This window comes from Protopterus annectens, chromosome 6.part0, assembly GCF_019279795.1.
Source record: "Protopterus annectens isolate FY-2018-M chromosome 6.part0, PAN1.0, whole genome shotgun sequence".
Classification (NCBI taxonomy): Eukaryota; Metazoa; Chordata; order Ceratodontiformes; family Protopteridae; genus Protopterus; species Protopterus annectens.
This window is the reverse complement of record NC_056737.1, coordinates 1,524,519,160-1,524,537,643: the sequence shown is the minus strand read 5'-3', so window position 1 is coordinate 1,524,537,643 and position 18,484 is coordinate 1,524,519,160.

The following is an 18,484-nucleotide window of genomic DNA, read 5'->3' as shown; positions in this document are numbered from 1 at the left end:
AAGTTGTCCTGGGACGTCTTTATGGGGGAGATAGGTTAATATTAGGGGGAGTTAAGTGGGTTGGGGAGGTAAAAGGGTTAAGTGGAGGGAGGGATGATTGGGGGGAAATGAGATAATGATGGGGAGGGGCTTAAGAGGTTTAGTCTAGTGCAGTTGGGTTAAGCAATCACATTTTGGTGTAAACTTGCTAAGGTAGGTACCATGTCTTAGATGACCTGTGGGCATTTTGGTGCAGGTAGGCCTTGGGGACAAGTGGGGACATGTTGCGGTTTGGTGAGTGACATTGTATATGTATATTATTTGAGGGTCGTTTTTGTGGTTTGTGGGTTCTGTGGCTGGTAAATGCTTTTTCTAACTACCAGAGGTTGGGGGGGGGGGGGGCTGCTAGTGTTGTCATTGTGTTTTGTTGTAGCTTGGTGGTTCACAGCTGAAGATTTGTTTGGTTTACCATTAGATGGTGCAGGTTTCCCCAGCATGCTAATTTATAATCAGGGTCCGTTTTTTATCAATCTTTGTCTTCTGTCAAAACACTGGAGAGCTTTAAAGACTAAATTAGATATTGAGGGATTCTCAGGCAAGGTATATGCTCTGTGAGAACTAGGCCTAAATCCACTAATCAACCTTCTCTGGTTGGCCGACAATAGCAAATGGACCTTGACCCAATTTTACTTATGTCTTTTGGTGGTGGAGGGTGCACAAAAGTTAAATTGCTGGGCTGTTTGCAGAGAGGAATCTGCCGTTGAACAGCTCCAGAGTGCTGGTTGATTTATCTTGATGTTTCTCGCTAGTGGAGTAGCCTCTTTTGCAAGCATGGAAGTACGTTTTAAAGGTAAAGGTTTTTTTTTTTTTCTTCTCCCTTAGAGACCTTAAAGGTAGTTAGTTTGGGGGTCATTTGTGGCTGTGTCAGGCTGTTCGGGGGCAGCTGAGAGGAATCTCTGTTGCTTCAGGACATTTCATTTGGTCTGTGGCTGAAATGGGATTGTGGCGGTGACTGAGAGGGTTTCATGAGAATGTTGAGGCAGGATCAGTCTGTCGCTGCGGTTGTGATAGTTTGTAATGGCATGAATCCCTCTCCCTCCCCCTCACTCTTAGTCACTGTTCGACACTCCGGCGTACTGGCAATCAACACAGTTCAGACACGTTCCCAAGTAAAACCCATGACTATGTATAGAAGACTTTCCGTAGACGGCTAATATTACTTCTTCATATTTACATTCCAGACTGCAAAATTGTTACAAATAGGCAAATGGAATAGTTCATCATAACGATTTCATGAAGAGAAACGTTGTTGTATTGGCACAAGGGCTCTCAGTAGCATATCGGAAGAGATATTAACTGCTAGTCATTCACTGAATGTGCATGCTGTCATAATAGATATAATGAGTAAGCAACATAAAGAGTACTGCTTAGTCACATATGAAAGCTTAGTGAAAGTTACACAAGAATACTACCGGTGCAGAACCATTTCGTGGGCTTACAGCTCTCCAGGATCTCTTGCTTGCACATGAGTTGTCATGGCTCAAGCGGTTGGTGAGTCTTAATTCAGACATGCTTAAAAAGTTTGTGTGCCTTGAAGTTCCACGTTGAACGGGTCTGCATATATTCAGTGTTAGCAATATTTAACTGATAGCATTGTTAAATGTAACAGAATCATATTATTTCATTAAAGTTAAATTATCACATTTTAGACATCCTATTAGCTCCTTAGTGAAGTTGTTCACAAGCCATTAGTAAGTGTTCCACATGTTGCCCATTTATGACAGTCAGGGTTTCTCATTTTGGGAATGGTATGTTGAGAGCTCTAGTTGTTCATCCAAAATGCTAGTACATTACTCAAGCTATAAAGGTGGGCTCAAACCTGTGGAACTATCCAATTTGAGTTTCAAGTTGGTAACATCTGAGGAAGGTTGGCTAATTCACATTTGACAAGTTTGCAGTTTCAGATCTTATATTTTTGTGAAGTGCTAGAGACTTCAGAAGTTGTGTTAATAAAGTGCAAGCTAGTGATTTTACATTTACTAGCTTTTTTGTTGCATTTGTACATCTTTGGGATTCACTCATGTCATTTGGTGGTGGAGGGTGCACAAAAGTTAAATTGCTGGGCTGTTTGCAGAGAGGAATCCGCCGTTGAACAGCTCCAGAGTGCTGGTTGATTTATCTTGATGTTTCTCGCTAGTGGAGTAGCCTCTTTTGCAAGCATGGATGTACGTTTTAAAGGTAAAGGTTTTTTTTTTTTTCTTCTCCCTTAGAGACCTTAAAGGTAGTTGGTTTGGGGGTCATTTGTGGCTGTGTCAGGCTGTTCGGGGGCAGCTGTGGGGAATCTCTGTTGCTTCTGGACATTTCATTTGGTCTGTGGCTGAAATGGGATTGTGGCAGTGACTGAGAGGGTTTCATGAGAACGTTGAGGCAGGATCAGTCTGTCGCTGCGGTTGTGACAGTTTGTAATGGCGCGAATCCCCCTCCCTCCCCCTCACTCTTAGTCACTGTTCTACACTCCGGTGTACTGGCAATCAACACAGTTCAGACACGTTCCCAAGTAAAACCCATGACTATGTATAGAAGACTTTCCGTAGATGGCTAAAATTGCTTCTTCATATTTACATTCCGGACTGTGAAATTGTTACATATAGGCAAATGGAATAGTTCATCATAACGATTTCATGAAGAGAAACGTAGTTGTATTGGCACAAGGGCTCTCAGTAGCATATCGGGAGAGATATTAACTGCTAGTCATTCACTGAATGTGCATGCTGTTATAATAGATATAATGAGTAAGCAACATAAAGAGTACTGCTTAGTCACATATGAAAGCTTAGTGAAAGTTACACAAGAATACTACCAGTGCAGAACCATTTCGTGGGCTTACAGCTCTCCAGGATCTCTTGCTTGCACATGTGTTGTCGTGGCTCAAGCGGTTGGTGAGTCTTAATTCAGACATGCTTAAAAAGTTTGTGTGCCTTGAAGTTCCACATTGAATGGGTCTGCATATATTCAGTGTTAGAAATATTTAACTGATAGCATTGTTAAATGGAACAGAATCATATTATTCCATTAAAGTTAAATTATCACATTTTAGACATCTTATTAGCTCCTTAGTGAAGTTGTTCACAAGCCATTAGTAAGTGTTCCACATGTTGCCCATTTGTGACGTCAGGGTTTCTCATTTTGGGAATGGTATGTTGTTCATCCAAAATGCTAGTACATTACTCAAGCTATAAAGGTGGGCTCAAACCTGTGGAACTATCCAATTTGAGTTTCAAGTTGTTAACATCTGAGGAAGGTTGGCTAATTCACATTTGACAAGTTTGCAGTTTCAGATCTTATATTTTTGCGAAGGGCTAGAGACTTCAGAAGTTGTGTTAATAAAGTGCAAGCTGGTGATTTTACATTTACTAGCCTTTTTGTTGTATTTGTACATCTTTGGAACATTCTTGATTCATGGTTTTGCGGGGTTTTCATGGTGCTTTGGTAGTTTGTATGGGTAGTTCACAGTTTCTGCCTGGCTGCTTGTCATACTTGGTGAGGACGGGGTTTCGAGGGCTCGTAGGCATGGTTGCTCTCGAGATGCGCTCAGTTGAGCCTGGTGGCAGCTGCAACGGTAATGCATGGAAGCTGACTGTAGCCAGGCTGTGGGTTGGGGGTTTTTTGATTAGAGCAATAAGGGTACGAATTCCTACAGACCATCAGGCATACCTCTCAACGCATTATGAAGCCAGAACTCACTTAGCTGGCAGATTGTGTTAGTATGTATTGTTGGCCAGCTGGCTCATTTTAATCTTAGGGATGACTGCAGTACAGTAGCGATGGTGGAAGGAGTAAAGGCTCTAGCTAATGATGACGTAAATCGCTAAATGACAAAGTGTGCAGTCAGCATTTGTGGAACAAACACTGCTATGCTAGCGGGGGGGGGGATACTTCTCGGGTTTGCTGTCGGTCAGAAGCAAGGTAGGGGTCTGAACAGTGGACTGGGGGGTGTTGGGTAACTCTTGGTTATCCAAATTTAGGGGTGTTTGTGGAGTGTCCAGATTTTAATTATGTAGTATTGTGTAGGTATGCAGGTTCAACACAGTCAATATTTAACTATTACGGTAGGGTATAGATGATTATCAGGCAAATGACACTGAGGGGACTTGGTAATCCTAGCCGTGCTGCAGATACCTATTTGCTTCCTTGTATTTACTTCTCTTACACTTAAGAGGGACAGGGGTGATTCCTGGATTATTTTCCTTCCAGCAGCAGGATATGAAAGGGGGGGCACTTACTAAGGGCTCAATTTTTGCGGTTTCGGCCGCTGTTTTGTTGGTGGTGGGGGTAGGTTTGCTGAGGGTTTTAGTGGATTTTGTGTATTCGGGAGGTGATGCCGTGACAGCATAGCATTCTTAGTCATTCAGGTGGGTCAGAACTGTATTCAGTGAGGTCAGAGGAGAGAGGCATTCTCGATGATAGAGATAACTAAGGGAGGTCAAAATGAGGTCAATGTGTCCTGCAAGCACAGTAAGACAATGTTGTCTGGCCATCGGCTCCTGCTGTATTGGTAATCATTCCTTGGTTCATTAATGCAGAATTATTAGTTTTATTCTGCAGAGACTGTGCATATTGGTTTAGCATATGGTACCAGGTTTAGGGGCAAACCATTGCAGGCTGAAATTTGCAATAATGACAGGCAATTGAAGTTCAGACTTCCTGGTATTTGTGTTTAGGTAAGAATATTGTCAGAGTCACATCTCATTCTGATTGGAGTGTCGGTGGTACATTTCTTTCTGGGTTGGCAGGATAGGTTGTTCTTGAAGATGTCTTGGAATGTGTTATGTATTTTGGATGTTGGATATTGGATTTGTACATCTTTGGAACATTCTTGATTCATGGTTTTGCGGGGTTTTCATTATCTCTATCATCGAGAATGCCTCTCTCCTCTGACCTCACTGAGTACAGTTCTGACCCACCTGAATGACTACCTAGAAACAACATAAACTTTATAACCATGACTATCACACAACTAAATCTAGTCTGTCTTCTCATAATTCTTTACAACACCACAAGTTATCACTCTAGCAATATCCCTAAACTTAGTAGCACAACACTGCATTATGCACTCTCATACACAGGCACCACACATTATAATAATATTTGCCCACACTTATTCAAGAACTGCATAACGGACCAATTCAGAACTAAACACATATGCTCTCATTCCTACTCCAAAACACAATACTTTCTCACACTCCTCACCAAACTCCAACATCTGTATAACCATTTTAACCCCAGGCTCACCATAAGTGGGGATATCCACCCCAACCCAGGCCCAAATCCATCCTGTCCAACACAAACTGCTCAAACACAAATGTCAGAACATAACACCCCTACTTTCTTCATCCCTGGGCAAATCAACAACAGCAGCAAAACCAACCATCTTTTAATGCTAAATATTAATATTAGAAGTATCAAAAATAAAATACCTGAACTCCAGGCCACAATAGCACACTACTCCCCAGACATAGTTGCTTTAACAGAAACCTGGCTAAATAAAAACATAGCTAACTCAGAAGTTCTCCCTACCGGCTACAGTATCATTAGACAAGACAGACCACTTCGTAAAGGGGTGGAACTGCCTTACTCTACAAGTCCAACTTAACTGTCCATCAATTACCAAACTCCTACCCCTCCCCCAATAATTGGGACATACTTATCTCACAACTTCAACTTCACCCTAAAAGGTCATCACCATAATTGTGATCTATATTCCACCTGGTAATACACCTGCTAGTCTTGAAGACTTCTTATCCTGGTGTTCTTCCACATACTCACAAGAAACCCTTATTCTGGGGGACTTCAACCTAGATTGGTTCACCTGTATATCAGAACCACCAAGTAATCTAATAAATCTCCATGGCTACCAGCAGCTAGTCCAAATTCCAACTAGGTGTGATAAAAATCTAAAAGGGAATCCATCCTTGACTGGGTCCTAACTAGCAACCCCACATTGTACCCTCACACAGGCAGTCTCCCAGACACCTTAAGTGACCACAACATAATATACTTTATAATGTAGTAGAACAAGCATATGCAAAACCACTAACTATATATCCACTAGAAACACAAAAATTCTCTCCTGAGGTCCTCACATTTTACTGTGTAACTGTGACTGGACCCCTAAAACCCTCCCACTTGACCAGGCTGTAGCATATTTCAACAAAACATTTCTACAACACCTAGACACTGTCGCTCCATTGCAAAATCAAGGTTAGAACCTCTACAAACCCATGGCTCAGTAAAGAAACCAAACAAATCCTCAAGTCCAGAGACACTGCCTGGCGTTACTATCAAAAACAAAGAAACACAAAGCCTAACTAAGTACCAAGAACTGCGCAACTGCAAAAAAAAAAATGCATTAGGCTGGACAAAAAATCCTACTACACAACATTGCAAACTAAATACCAACACAACCCACAAAAATTTTGGCAAAATGTAAACCAGCTACTAAAATCCACCCAAAAGGCTACCCCCAAACCAACCACCCCTGACACTAAAGTTCCCATCGAAACACAATTCAACTCCCACTTTGTGAACTCAATTCTATCCTTAGTATCACAGGACAGTTCCTTCCTCACTATCCCCCCCCAACACAAATAACACTAATACAAACTTTACCCTCAAAACAGTTTCCACCACTTCAATCAAAAGCATGCTCTCCAAACTAAAAACCTCATCAACAGCAGCCGACCTACTCCCCAGCTATTTCTTGAAACTTACAGCAGATGCTATTGCTATCCCAGTCTCCACTCTCATAAACAGATCAATTGTTGAAAACTATGTGCCCAAACTCTGGAAAATATCCTATGTTACACCCATACATAAAGGCGGGACCTCCACTGAACTTAATAACTACAGACCCATTGCTTTACTCTCCCCTGGCCAAAATCCTAGAAAATGCATCCATACCCAGATGCTAAACTATCTCCTAGACTGCAACATCCTGTCACCTACTCAGCATGGTTTCAGACCTGCCCATAGTACCACTACAGCTCTCCTCTGCTTCACAGACACAGTAAACCGTCTCAAAAATGAAGGCCTGCAAGTGCAACTCTTTTTTTGGATATGTCCAAAGCATTTGACACAGTCTCGCACCAAATCCTGCTAAACAAACTAAACCAATATCATCTATCTAATTCCACTCTTACCTGGTTCCAAAGCTACTTAACTGACAGGTACCAAGCTGTGAAATGGGAAAATTCTCTCTCTCCTCAGCTGCCCATAACTATAGGAGTCCCACAGGGTTCTATCTTAGGACCACTACTATTCACAGTCTTCACAAATGACCTCCACACCTCCACACAGCATGCATCTATAATTCAGTATGCAGATGACACTACCTTAATCTGTGCTGCACAAAACATTCCCACCCTCCTGCAAACAACTCAACTAGCATTCTCTGACGTTGAAAACTACCTTACCAAAGCCCAACTTATCCTCAATCCAAAGAAAACTCAGCTTATGGTTATAACCAGTTCTAACAAAAACACTAACAGTCAATTCACTATCTACTCCACAAATGCTACTCCAATTGCTCCAGTGGCACAGGCTAAGCTATTGGGAATAACCATAGACTCCCACCTAAAATTTGATAGTCATCTGAACTTAACTATTAAAAAGTACATGCCAAACTGGGGTCACTCTACCGTATCAAACCATTTCTTACCAACAACACAAGATCAGCCATTGCTCGCTCCCAACTTCTATCCACCCTACTCTATGCATCTCCCATTCTGACTAATCTCAACAAAACTGAACTAAGCAAAATGGAAGCTTGCTATAACAGAATTGCCCATTTTGCTGCAAATTGCTCATATAGAACTCATCACTGTACTGCTTTGAGACAGCTCCACTGGCTTGAACTGCCCAACCTCCTAACCTACAATCAGCTCTGCCTCTGTCATTCTATCTATTACCTCCCCAATAAGTGTCCTGCCCTCAAAACCTAGTACAACATCACTCAGCCAAAAGGCCTCTTAGATCATCAAGCAAACTACTACTAGAAGTCACCAACAGCTACAATAGCTTTGGAGATGCACTATATAGTAGTTCGGTGGCTAAAAATGGAACTCTGTCCCTACTAGCATTCAAAACACATCATCCAAAGCCTCCTTTAAAGACCTCATCAGGCAACATCTCAAGCAAAGTTGGCAGTGCCATGATTGCTCCCCAGGCTAGTGAAAGCGGATAACATATGCATACTAAATCTAGAGCAATTGATAATAGTTTTCAATCTTACTCACAAACACTGGCTAATCTACAATGTATGTACTGTACCTGTGTACTATGTATGTATTCTACCTACATTCCAAAGTTCAGCTGTACACCACAAATCTATTACTTACCTTTATTTTTAAAATTAATATCTTTTTTGATTGTTCTCTCCACTGTAACTGTTTGTGCCGCATACCACTGTAAAAACATGTCTCTTGTAATTTGTGTGTATACTGATTATGTCTGAATAACTAAATGTGTCTGTAATTTTTCTTTGTGGAGCTTTTCTCCCCGGGCCTCTGCTGAAAAAGGGCCTTTTCGGCTCAGTCAGACACAACCGGTTAACAAATGTAAAATAAAATAAAAATAAAAATAAAAAATAAAATAAATAAATAAAAATGTTTAGACTACTCCATCTGTGGAACAGGCTCCCCATTCATGTGAAGCACAGTTGTCCTTGAAGAGGTTTTGGAATGTGTTATTTGGAATGTGTGTTATGTATTTCCGATGTTTTACATGTCCTTTTCTTTCTTGCAGGAGTACCAGGGGTGGCGATACACAGTGAATTCGAAGATGATGGAAGCAGTGGTGAGCAAAGATGCTACACATGGGGAGCTCAAGGTGGCAACAGTTATTGTCTGAAATTGCTGGAGGGCAGAAGGCATCATGCAGTGGCTTGAAAGAGGATCTGAAAGGTAACATTTTTGATAGTTCGGATGTTTTGCCACCTGAATGGGGCTCAAAGTGGGTCTGAGTAATCACCTTATTAAGACATATTAGTGCTCTGTGTTCAATACGTGGGAGCTGATTATTGCATTGGTATAGGGAGCAAGTAAGGAAGAGGTAGGTAGGGGGGGCCAAGGGGGTAATGGATGGGGACGGTTATGGGGAGTGTGGGGATCCACTGGATGAGTAGTCACGACATTCATAGGAGCGCAGGGTTTATTAGGGTAAACCCCTATGGCTCTTGCAAGCAAGTGACGTTCAACCCTTGCTTCCTTAAGAACCTTGGGGTGGTTGTATTTACTCATTCAGTGGTTGAACCATATTTAGGGGAGGACCAATGAGGTGTTTTATAGGATGCTGGAGTTTGTTCCTAACGGGTGGTGTCTTTGGGGTGACAAATATGTCCCTTGAGTAGGTAGTGTTAATGTTATATAACTGGTTAAGGTTTTACAGAATACCACAGGGATCATTTCACTTGGTGTTGGGTCAATTTTGTGAGTAGAGTTTTAAGAAGCATGGTAGGTAGGAGGTTGGTGGGGTAGTTTTAAAACTGGGTGTGTTGTTACAGGGGAGTTAGAAGGTTTAATGGAAGCTTGGTTGCAGGATAAGGCTGCAGTAGGACAGGTCTTAATTGCCTACTAGTGGTATAGGTAATATAAGGAAAGAGCTCTCCAGAGGAAAGGCCAGGACCAAACAAGTGTTAAGAATGGTTTGTTAATGAGTGAATTCAGGGTGTTTATGGCTGGGTATGTAAAGTATTTTGTTGCTGACCATAGGCGGGTTTTCGGGAACTAGGTCAAGGGATGCTGGTTTTCTGCCAGTTAAGGTAGGACATTAAAGCTGGAATTAGACTGTTCCCTACGGTAATGGAGTTGTTGCACATATAGAACTGGGTAGTGGATGGGCTAAGGTGATAATACCTCTCAACTGTACAGATTTTCACAGAATGTCCAGATTTTTGCATCATATTTTTGGTGTGTCTCTCCTAAAATCTGTACTTTTCTGGCAAATAGCTGAGGTTTGAAGTCATTAAATAATGACAAACATTTGAGTTTAAGAATCGACATCCTTCAGAAAATTCATACTAATGCAAAGCCTATCATTCCATCAACTTTCTAAGTTTGTAAGAGCAATATTTAAAATCTGCCCCTATTTGTTCCCCCATAATTTTAGACTTTGTCCAGATTTTTTGCTCTAACAGGTTGAGAGGTATGTGATATGCTACGGTTAAAATGGTCTTGAATGTGAGACTTGCTACTAGTTTGACTGGGTGCCATCTTGAGTTCAAGGTGTTATAGTTTGTGGTTTTGTTGTGGTTATAGGCTGTCAATACATTCAGGTTGAGCCATGATTTCAGCTTTGAAGGCAGCGGGCTAAAAGGGTATGTGTTCTCTTGGTGTGGATGTTCCAGTGTTACAATGGGGTCATGGTAATCCTACTTTATTTAGTTTCATTGGGTGTGTTTCAGTGATGGCATGGCAAAGGGGTTTATGACGGGATTCTAAGGTGCTTTACAGATGATGGGTACACCAAATGATGTTTGGCTTGACCCTTCCCTTTATGGGAAGTGGATTGAACAATTTTGGGTAGAAGGGAGGGGGAACAGCCTGGTCAGGCTGGTTGGCAGAGAAGAGGGATAGGCTTGCCCTCTTCTGTTGCCCGTCTGATGTCTGGATGTTCATTTCAAGGATCTGGGGAAAGGAAATGAGTAGTTGGAGGAAGCTTGCTGAATAGATAAGCAAGCTGAGGTAAGGATGGTGCTTACTTGGTGGAAGGTAATTCAATGGATGGTGTATGAAGTAATTTGGGACGCTGCTTCATAAGTAAAGTAAGCGAGCAGAGTTGTGGACCCTGCTTGTTAGGCAGGGTGAGTAGGTACACTTCCCTGATTAACATTACAAGGATGTTATGCTGTATTTAGAATCAATTATATCATGAATAGTTGTAATTAATAAAGTTGGTGATCAAAGCTATGTTATGGAAATTTAATAAAGGTTGTCAAATGTCATTTGGTGTGATGTGTGTTATTGAAGTGGACCAGGACAAATATCTTATTTATGTTTGTTTGGGGGTGACTAACAGAGGATAAGGCACAATATCTACTACAGCCAATATAATCTCTCTGTCGCTGTGTAATTTGAAGTAGGAGCCAAACAGTGTCAGTATCAGGTGAAGTATTGCTGACAGCTAGTTGTATGGGAGGTAAGTCTGAATCTTTCCTAATTAGTGCAAGTACAGTGCCTTCTTCTTTGTGCAGATCTGTTATCTGAGATAAATGTCTTGTAAAACTCTGGAGTAATCCATGAGTGATCTATACGCTAGATTTCAGTTAGAGTTACGAATTATTTTGTACTCTAAGCCCCTTAGCTCCACATATTACCAATATTGATGCAACATAGTGAGAGATGTTTGTGGTAGGGCTTGTATGGAATAGGATGAGAGAAAGGGTCGCAATGTATGTGAATATCAGCACTCAGTAGTAGTTGCAGAAGGATAGATAGTATTAACTGGAATTTGAAGAATGTGGAAATGTAAACCTTATATAGTGGCCTGAGTACAGCTGCAGCAGAATGTTCATTTCAATTTCATGGTATATTAAGATGATGGTTCTACCAGGTATGAGGTGCAGTGATCATGTCATAAGTTGAAGATCGATGCAAATTAATACAATATTGAACTTACAAATGACATCTGACCTAAGAATAGGTTCATAGATTCATACTAGGCTATCTGCCCTAGGGCATTTACAAGCCTAGCCAGAGTGTGTTTGGCTATTGCCACCCATTGAATTGAGATTACTGTGCCCTTTTTTAGGTTAATTTACTGTGCCTCTGTCTAATAGTGACACAGAAGTAATCCCCGGGGTAAACCTACGATCTCTCATCCACTCGTCAAGATTCCTCTTGAAGAGAGACAGTTAGGAGCTCTGCCTAACATGGACTGGGATTCTATTCCAGAGCGAAGGGAGCTGCTGGGTTATGAATCTGTCCCTCCAGCATGTCCTATTTATTTCTGTGCTGAGGTTCAAGTCCCTCGAGCGCGTAGCTCTAAGGGATTTGGATTTTCTGAGGTGGAGCATGTCCATTAAGTCCTGGTTTGACATGGCTTTATACATCAGGCATAGATCGCCTCTAAGTAGGTGGTATGCTACTGAGTAGAGCTGGAGTTTCTTTAACCGAGCAGCATATGGCATCTATTTGAGTCCCTTGATCCTTTTTGTGAGGTACTTTTGGGGTCTTTCTAGTTGCTGCAGGTGTCGGGTAAGGTACATCCCGAATGTGGCATTGTATTCTATTATGGGCCTTATGAGGGATGAATAAAGGGGCACTATGACCTCCCTTGATCTAGATGTGAATACTTTCATGATAAGGTGGGCTATATAGAAGGTTTTTCTAACCACTTTGGCAATGTGGTTGTCAAAGGAGAGATTACTATCAACTTGGGTCCCCAGGTCCCTAATTACTTCTTCCGTACTTAATGGATTACCACCTATGTGGTAATTTGTGGGTACTTTGTTTTTGCCAAAGGGTATGACTATACACTTTTTGGAGTTTAGCTTTAGGCCGTGGCTCTGGCACCAGTTATCCATCTCTGTGAGACCCTTTTGGAGGATGCGTGTGTCAGCTGGAGAGTCAATTATGGCAACCAATTTGCAGTCATCTGTGAACTTGGTCAGCCACAGTCCTCCAGTGTTAGCCTGTACCTCAGAAAAATATATGCCGAACAAGAGAGGTCCCAGGACTGAGCCTTGTGGGATGCCACTTGTAACTGGTTTTGAGTCTGACATGGCTCCAGCAATTCTGACCATGTGGGTTCTGTCCTTGAGCCAGTTTGCAACCCATCTTATGACATAGGGGTTTATATTTAAGCTGGAGAGCTTATCTATGATGCCCGAGTGGAGTATTGTGTCGAAGGTTTTTGTGAGGTCCAGGTAGGCTGTGTGGACTACCTTCCCTTCATCAGTGGCCTTGGTGACTGTTTCAAAGAAGTCGACCAGGTTCAAGAGGCAGGATCTGCCCTTAACAAAGCCAAATTGGGTAGGATCCAGTGTCTGTAGGTCCCCAATGTCTTTGTTTATGAGTTCCATGATGATCCTTTCCATAGCTTTGCAGACCAGGCTAGTCAGGCTTATGGGGTGATAGTTTCCAGGGTCCGTAGAGGCACCACCTTTGTGGAGTGGGATCACTGTTGCTGTATGCCATTCTTTGCGTACATATCCTGTGGTAAGGCTGAGATTGAACAGCAGCTTTACATGAGGGTTTATCTCTTCTTGGAGTTCATGTAGAACGCAACCCGGGACATCGTCAGGTCCCATTGATGCTGTGTTTTTTGCTTTGGAGAGGGCAGCTTTCACCTGAGCATCTGAGATGTTAGGGAGGCTGCACTCTGCTGGGATAGTTATTTGCTCTTTTGGGGGGGGGGGGGAGTTTGCACTGAATCTGTCTGCCAGGATGTTGGCAATGTCTGTGGGTTCAGTGTATTTTTTGTCATTTTGGATCAACTCTGAGCATATCTGGGAGTTGCCACCCAGGTTCCCAACATAACTAAATAAAGCCTTGTGATTTTCTTTAGAGTCCTGGGCAATTTTTTTCTCGAAGCTGGCCTTGGTGGATTTTATGAGGGCTCGTAGTTTTTTGCTAGTACTGATCAGAGATGCCTTCCCTTTTAGGGATTTTGCTCTATCATGTAGTAGCTTCCTCCTTCTGTTGTAAAGCTTATTTATGGCTGGGGTCCACCAGACTGGACGCCTGCCTTTGGACAATTGGGTCTTGATTTTGTTTGGGATAGCATGATCCATGCATTCCTGGAGGTGTCGATAGAATGCATTTACAAAGGATTCTGCAGTTTGGGCCGTAGTTTCCACTGGTCCGGGGGCCTTGAAGGATTCCACCTCGGTTTTGAGAAGTGTGAAGTTAGCTTTTGTGAAGTTTTTCACTGTGGTTTTCTGGGTTGGGGGTGGGGTAGGGATGTGGATATCCAGTGAGATTAATTTATGGTCAGATCTTACCAATGAGGGGTATACCTCTGGTATGGAGCATAGAGTCCCCATGTTGGTGATGACCATGTTCAGTATGTTTTCCCCTCTTGTGGGAGTGGTGTCTAGTTGTTCCATAGCATTTGAGTTTATAAATTCTAGGAACCTTTTGGCTAGGGTGTTGGGGCTTGAGTAGTGCTCCCAGTCTATGTTTGGGTAGTTGAAGTTACCCAATATAATGGTGTTTGGAGAGATCTTCATATACTCCAGTGATCTCAGGAAAGCCAAGTGGGATTCCTGTTTTTGAGAGGGTGGTCTGTAACATGCTACGAACTGAAAAGCAGTTTTGCCCACTGTTAGTTGCACATGGATGGTCTCCTATTCCTCGTGCAACACCACTAACCTGGAGGTGTGGGTATCTTTCATGAATATGGATACTCCCCCTCCTTTTATGGTTCTATCCAAGTTTTGGGGCCGAAAAGCATGATATGAGGTATAACCTGGTAGTGCTGGGGTGCTCTCTGGAGCCTTGAACCAGGTTTCTGTCACTGCACAGACATCGATGCTCTCCATACTGAGGAGAGCTTCGAGTGAGTGCATCTTGAGGTTTAGACTTCTGACATTGAGCAGTATTACCCTTAGCTTCTTATTCATTGTGTTGTCTATGGAGGTGGGTTTGTCTTTTGAGCCTTGCCTAAAAAAGGCACTATGGGGGTGGCAAGAGCCTTTGCCAATATTCGAAGGCCCAGGGGTGACAGGTGCAAGCCGTCCCTAGCGAAGCAACGTGGCTTGTTGAGCATGTCTTCCCAGGCTGACAGACACTGGATCCCCTTTGAATGACACCAAAATTTTAGCCAATTGTTAAAATTGATCATTTTGTCTTTATACTGTGGCATCATTCTGGGTGAGGGTAAGATGCTGCTCAAGGTCAGGGTCATACCGGCCTGGGCTACAAGATCAGAGAGCTCCTCTATGTCTCTTTTCATGTAGTCCAGGGAGGTACGTCTCAGGTCATTCACACCAGCATGGACAATGACTGAGTCATATTTGTACTTGCTTTGGAGTGACCTGAGTGCTTGTGTTATGTGGTGGATCCTAGCGCCCGACAGGCAGCTCACTGTGATCTTCTCTTTGTTCAGCCTGGTGAGTGGGACATTAGTGTGTCTGACTATAGAGTCACCTATTACAAGTGTATCAGGTGTGTTATTTAGCCTTAAGGGCTGTGACTGTTTGGCACACTGACTTTGTGAGCTATGTTTTGCACGTGTTTTATTTTGGGGTAGCGTTTGCTTGGATGTCTGCTTTGGAGGTCTCTGCTGCTTAGGCAGATTTTTATTTAGAGCCTCCAAGTATGTTTTTGTGTGTTTATCTGTTTGGTTTGTTGTTGTGGTAGGACTATGTGAGACTGGATTTGTGGTCTGTGATTTTACCTTCTCCTCCTGTCTGGTTGCACCAGTTCTGAGTTGAGAGAGCTCAGCCTCCAGTTTGGCTATATGGTTGCATCTCTCACATATATTTGAACTTGTTGGAAGGAGGAGAGGGTTGTCTGTGTACATGAGGCAGTTGTAACATTGCCTCAAGATTCCCAAATTCACCAGCTGGACTGGAGAGGAAGCCATTAACTGACCTTTGGACATGCTAGAATAGTATAGGGAACTCCTTTATCACTGAATCAGAAGGACCAATAGGGGACAAGGTGCTAGAAGGGAGTATAGGGGGATGTAGTGCTTTTAGTTTACTAGTGCAAACTTGTAAAATTGCTTATATGAGCAAGTGCAGGGCCTTATATTGAAAATAGGGTGTTTAGTTTGAGAGATAGAGTAGTTCTAAGGCCTCTCTACTGCTAGCACCACTCAGCAGGATCACGAGAAGAGTAGATTTTATGGAGCTGGGAATGGTTTGAACCTGATTAAGCGGCGCTGCCCGATGCTGCGCTATGCTCACAATCACACAAAGCCGCGCTAAAGCAGGTTTTTTTACAGGGGACTAGAAAGAGCTAGAAATTAGCCCAAAACGGCCAATAAACTACCAGATTCTGTGCTGAGATCACTCCTCCAGGGACAGATAGGCTGCTCAAAGCTCCCCACTCCCACTGGTGAACAAAGAAGCTTCCTTCTATCAAAGTAAGGAAATGGGCAACACAGGAACTATTCTAAAGTCCGGAATACAGCAAAGCCTGTATTAGGGACTATTCTAAGTAGGGAAAGATGGGAAACAAGGATTTTTTTTTTTTTTTTTTGTTTTTTAAGAAGCAAAAAGCAGAAAATTCACAGTAATAGCTTAACACAGGCTAGCACACTTGAGTGAGCAGCCTCAACAGATAAAATGCAACAAAAGACAAACTTTAAAGTGCAATTTGAAAAAAACAGTAAAACAAGCTTAAACAGGTAAAACAACAGATATAACTCGCTTTTTGGCGATAAAGGATGTTCGCAAAGGTAGTAGCAATAAATTATACTTAAATCAGTTTAGCAGTCGCTCTTTTTCGCCTCTCTACTGCTAGCACCACTCTGCAGGACCACAAGGAGCTTTTGCTGAGTAGGAACTCAGGACTGGAAAGAAAAATATGTATGTGTTGGGGTCCTAACATGACCTCTGTTAGCAATGTGGGTGCAGTCATTAATGGCAATTAGAAATACTGTGGTACATATAGCAGATTGCACTGAGAAAGGCATTGTAGCATATGGTATGTAATATATTGCCAGTTGTAAATGGTATAACAGAAATTCAAACATTGTACTTAAGAGGATATGCTATGATTAAAAGTAAAATAGAAAGCATTTGTTTGGAATAAATACAGGTAGTATAAGAAAGGGAACTCCAGAAGAAGAGCAGGATCAGGCAATGAGTGGCAAATTATTATATTTAGCAAGGGAACGTATGCAAGTAAATGATGCTGGATGTGCATATGTGGATAACGTTGTACTATCATATAATGGATAGTTTATATGTGTTGAAATTTAACGTAGTAGAAAGGGTTGGAAAATGCAAAATGATGACAATGGATATTCAGTGTATGAACAATTAAGTCAGGTGAAAAGGGTATTATTTGTGGTGGACAATATAAATGCAGTAGGACAGAAGCACTGACAAAATGAATGGGGAAGTCTAAGAGTGCGGTGGGGGGGGTGGGGGCATAATAGCCTAGAAGCAAACTTATGGCAAAGGAACAAGTAGAAGGAATTTTAAAAAGTGTATAGGTTAGAAATGAGAAGGTAGTGTTCATACTAGTAGTAATAGCAGTAGTGGAAGTATGCTGTGTGGTAAAAGAGCTTTGAATTCAGTAGATCATTAATGTATTCAGATGAAGTAACCAGGGGCCCATAGTTGTATTTTATCTCAGACAATGAAGTCTGGAACTTGTTGAAATCTTAGTAGTATTAAACAAAATTGTTATAGCCAATTATGGAATCCCATCTATGATCCCATCAGAGCAAGCACAACACCATCACTAGTTAAAAAAGTTAACTGTTGAACTCTTAGTCCTTTCAACCACAATAAAATTCGTATGGGTGACTTCAGCTATCCATACATAAAGTGACACATAAATAACTTAGAACATAAAGACTGTCAGTTTTTCAAACACTCTTTCAGTCAGGGAAAGATCTGCAAAATAAATTCACTGAAAGCCACTTTTAGTACCAGTGGAGTTTGCTGTTTATCTTCTGCTGTATCTCTGGAGTTGGTGTATAAATGTAACAGGTACATTGAAAAAGGGGAAAAAAATCCTTTTCCGATGTACTAACCATAACCCTATCAAAATTCAGTTCAAACCTGTCATAATAGTGGTAATGATAAGGAAACATGCTTTTTAAGGTAAAGTGCATGGTTAGGGTTATTGGAAGGGGCAGACTTAGGGTTAGAGTTGTGGTTATCATCCCTTAATAAGGTGGGTGGTTCCCTCCATTCCGCCTTTGTAATGCGAGCTAAGCCTAACACCCCCACCCCGCAATAATCTTAACCATGCACTTTATCTTAGAAAATAGCTTTCTGTAACACTACCACTACACTAGACAGAACAGACACTCATCATTCACACAAACACACACAAACATACACACACACACACACACACACACACACACACACACACACACACACACACACACAAACAAACACTCACACACAAAACACTAAACCTATCCCCTTACCAGGCCCTTACTCTAACCCTAAGCTGCACACATTCATACATACACTAAATCCACCCGCTTATCAAATCCTTATTTTAACTCTAACCCACACACACAATCACAAGTACAGTAAATGTACTCTCAGCCTTACCAAAAAGCCACTTACCTTTGTCGATCAACCTGGAAGTCACACAATCATCTGTTTGCACAATCTATAAGTGGGTGCAGGGGAAGTAAGTATATGTTACATGCAGTGAGTTATTTTCATTGCATTTGTAGTTGCTGAAAGTCCCTTTGGTGGATGCATATAAATGCACAAATGAAAGTACTGTCAACAATATGCAGGTATCATCGGTCTCTTTTTTTATAATGTGGGTCAGTTTTGCCTGGGCTTTTATAACTGTTTAAC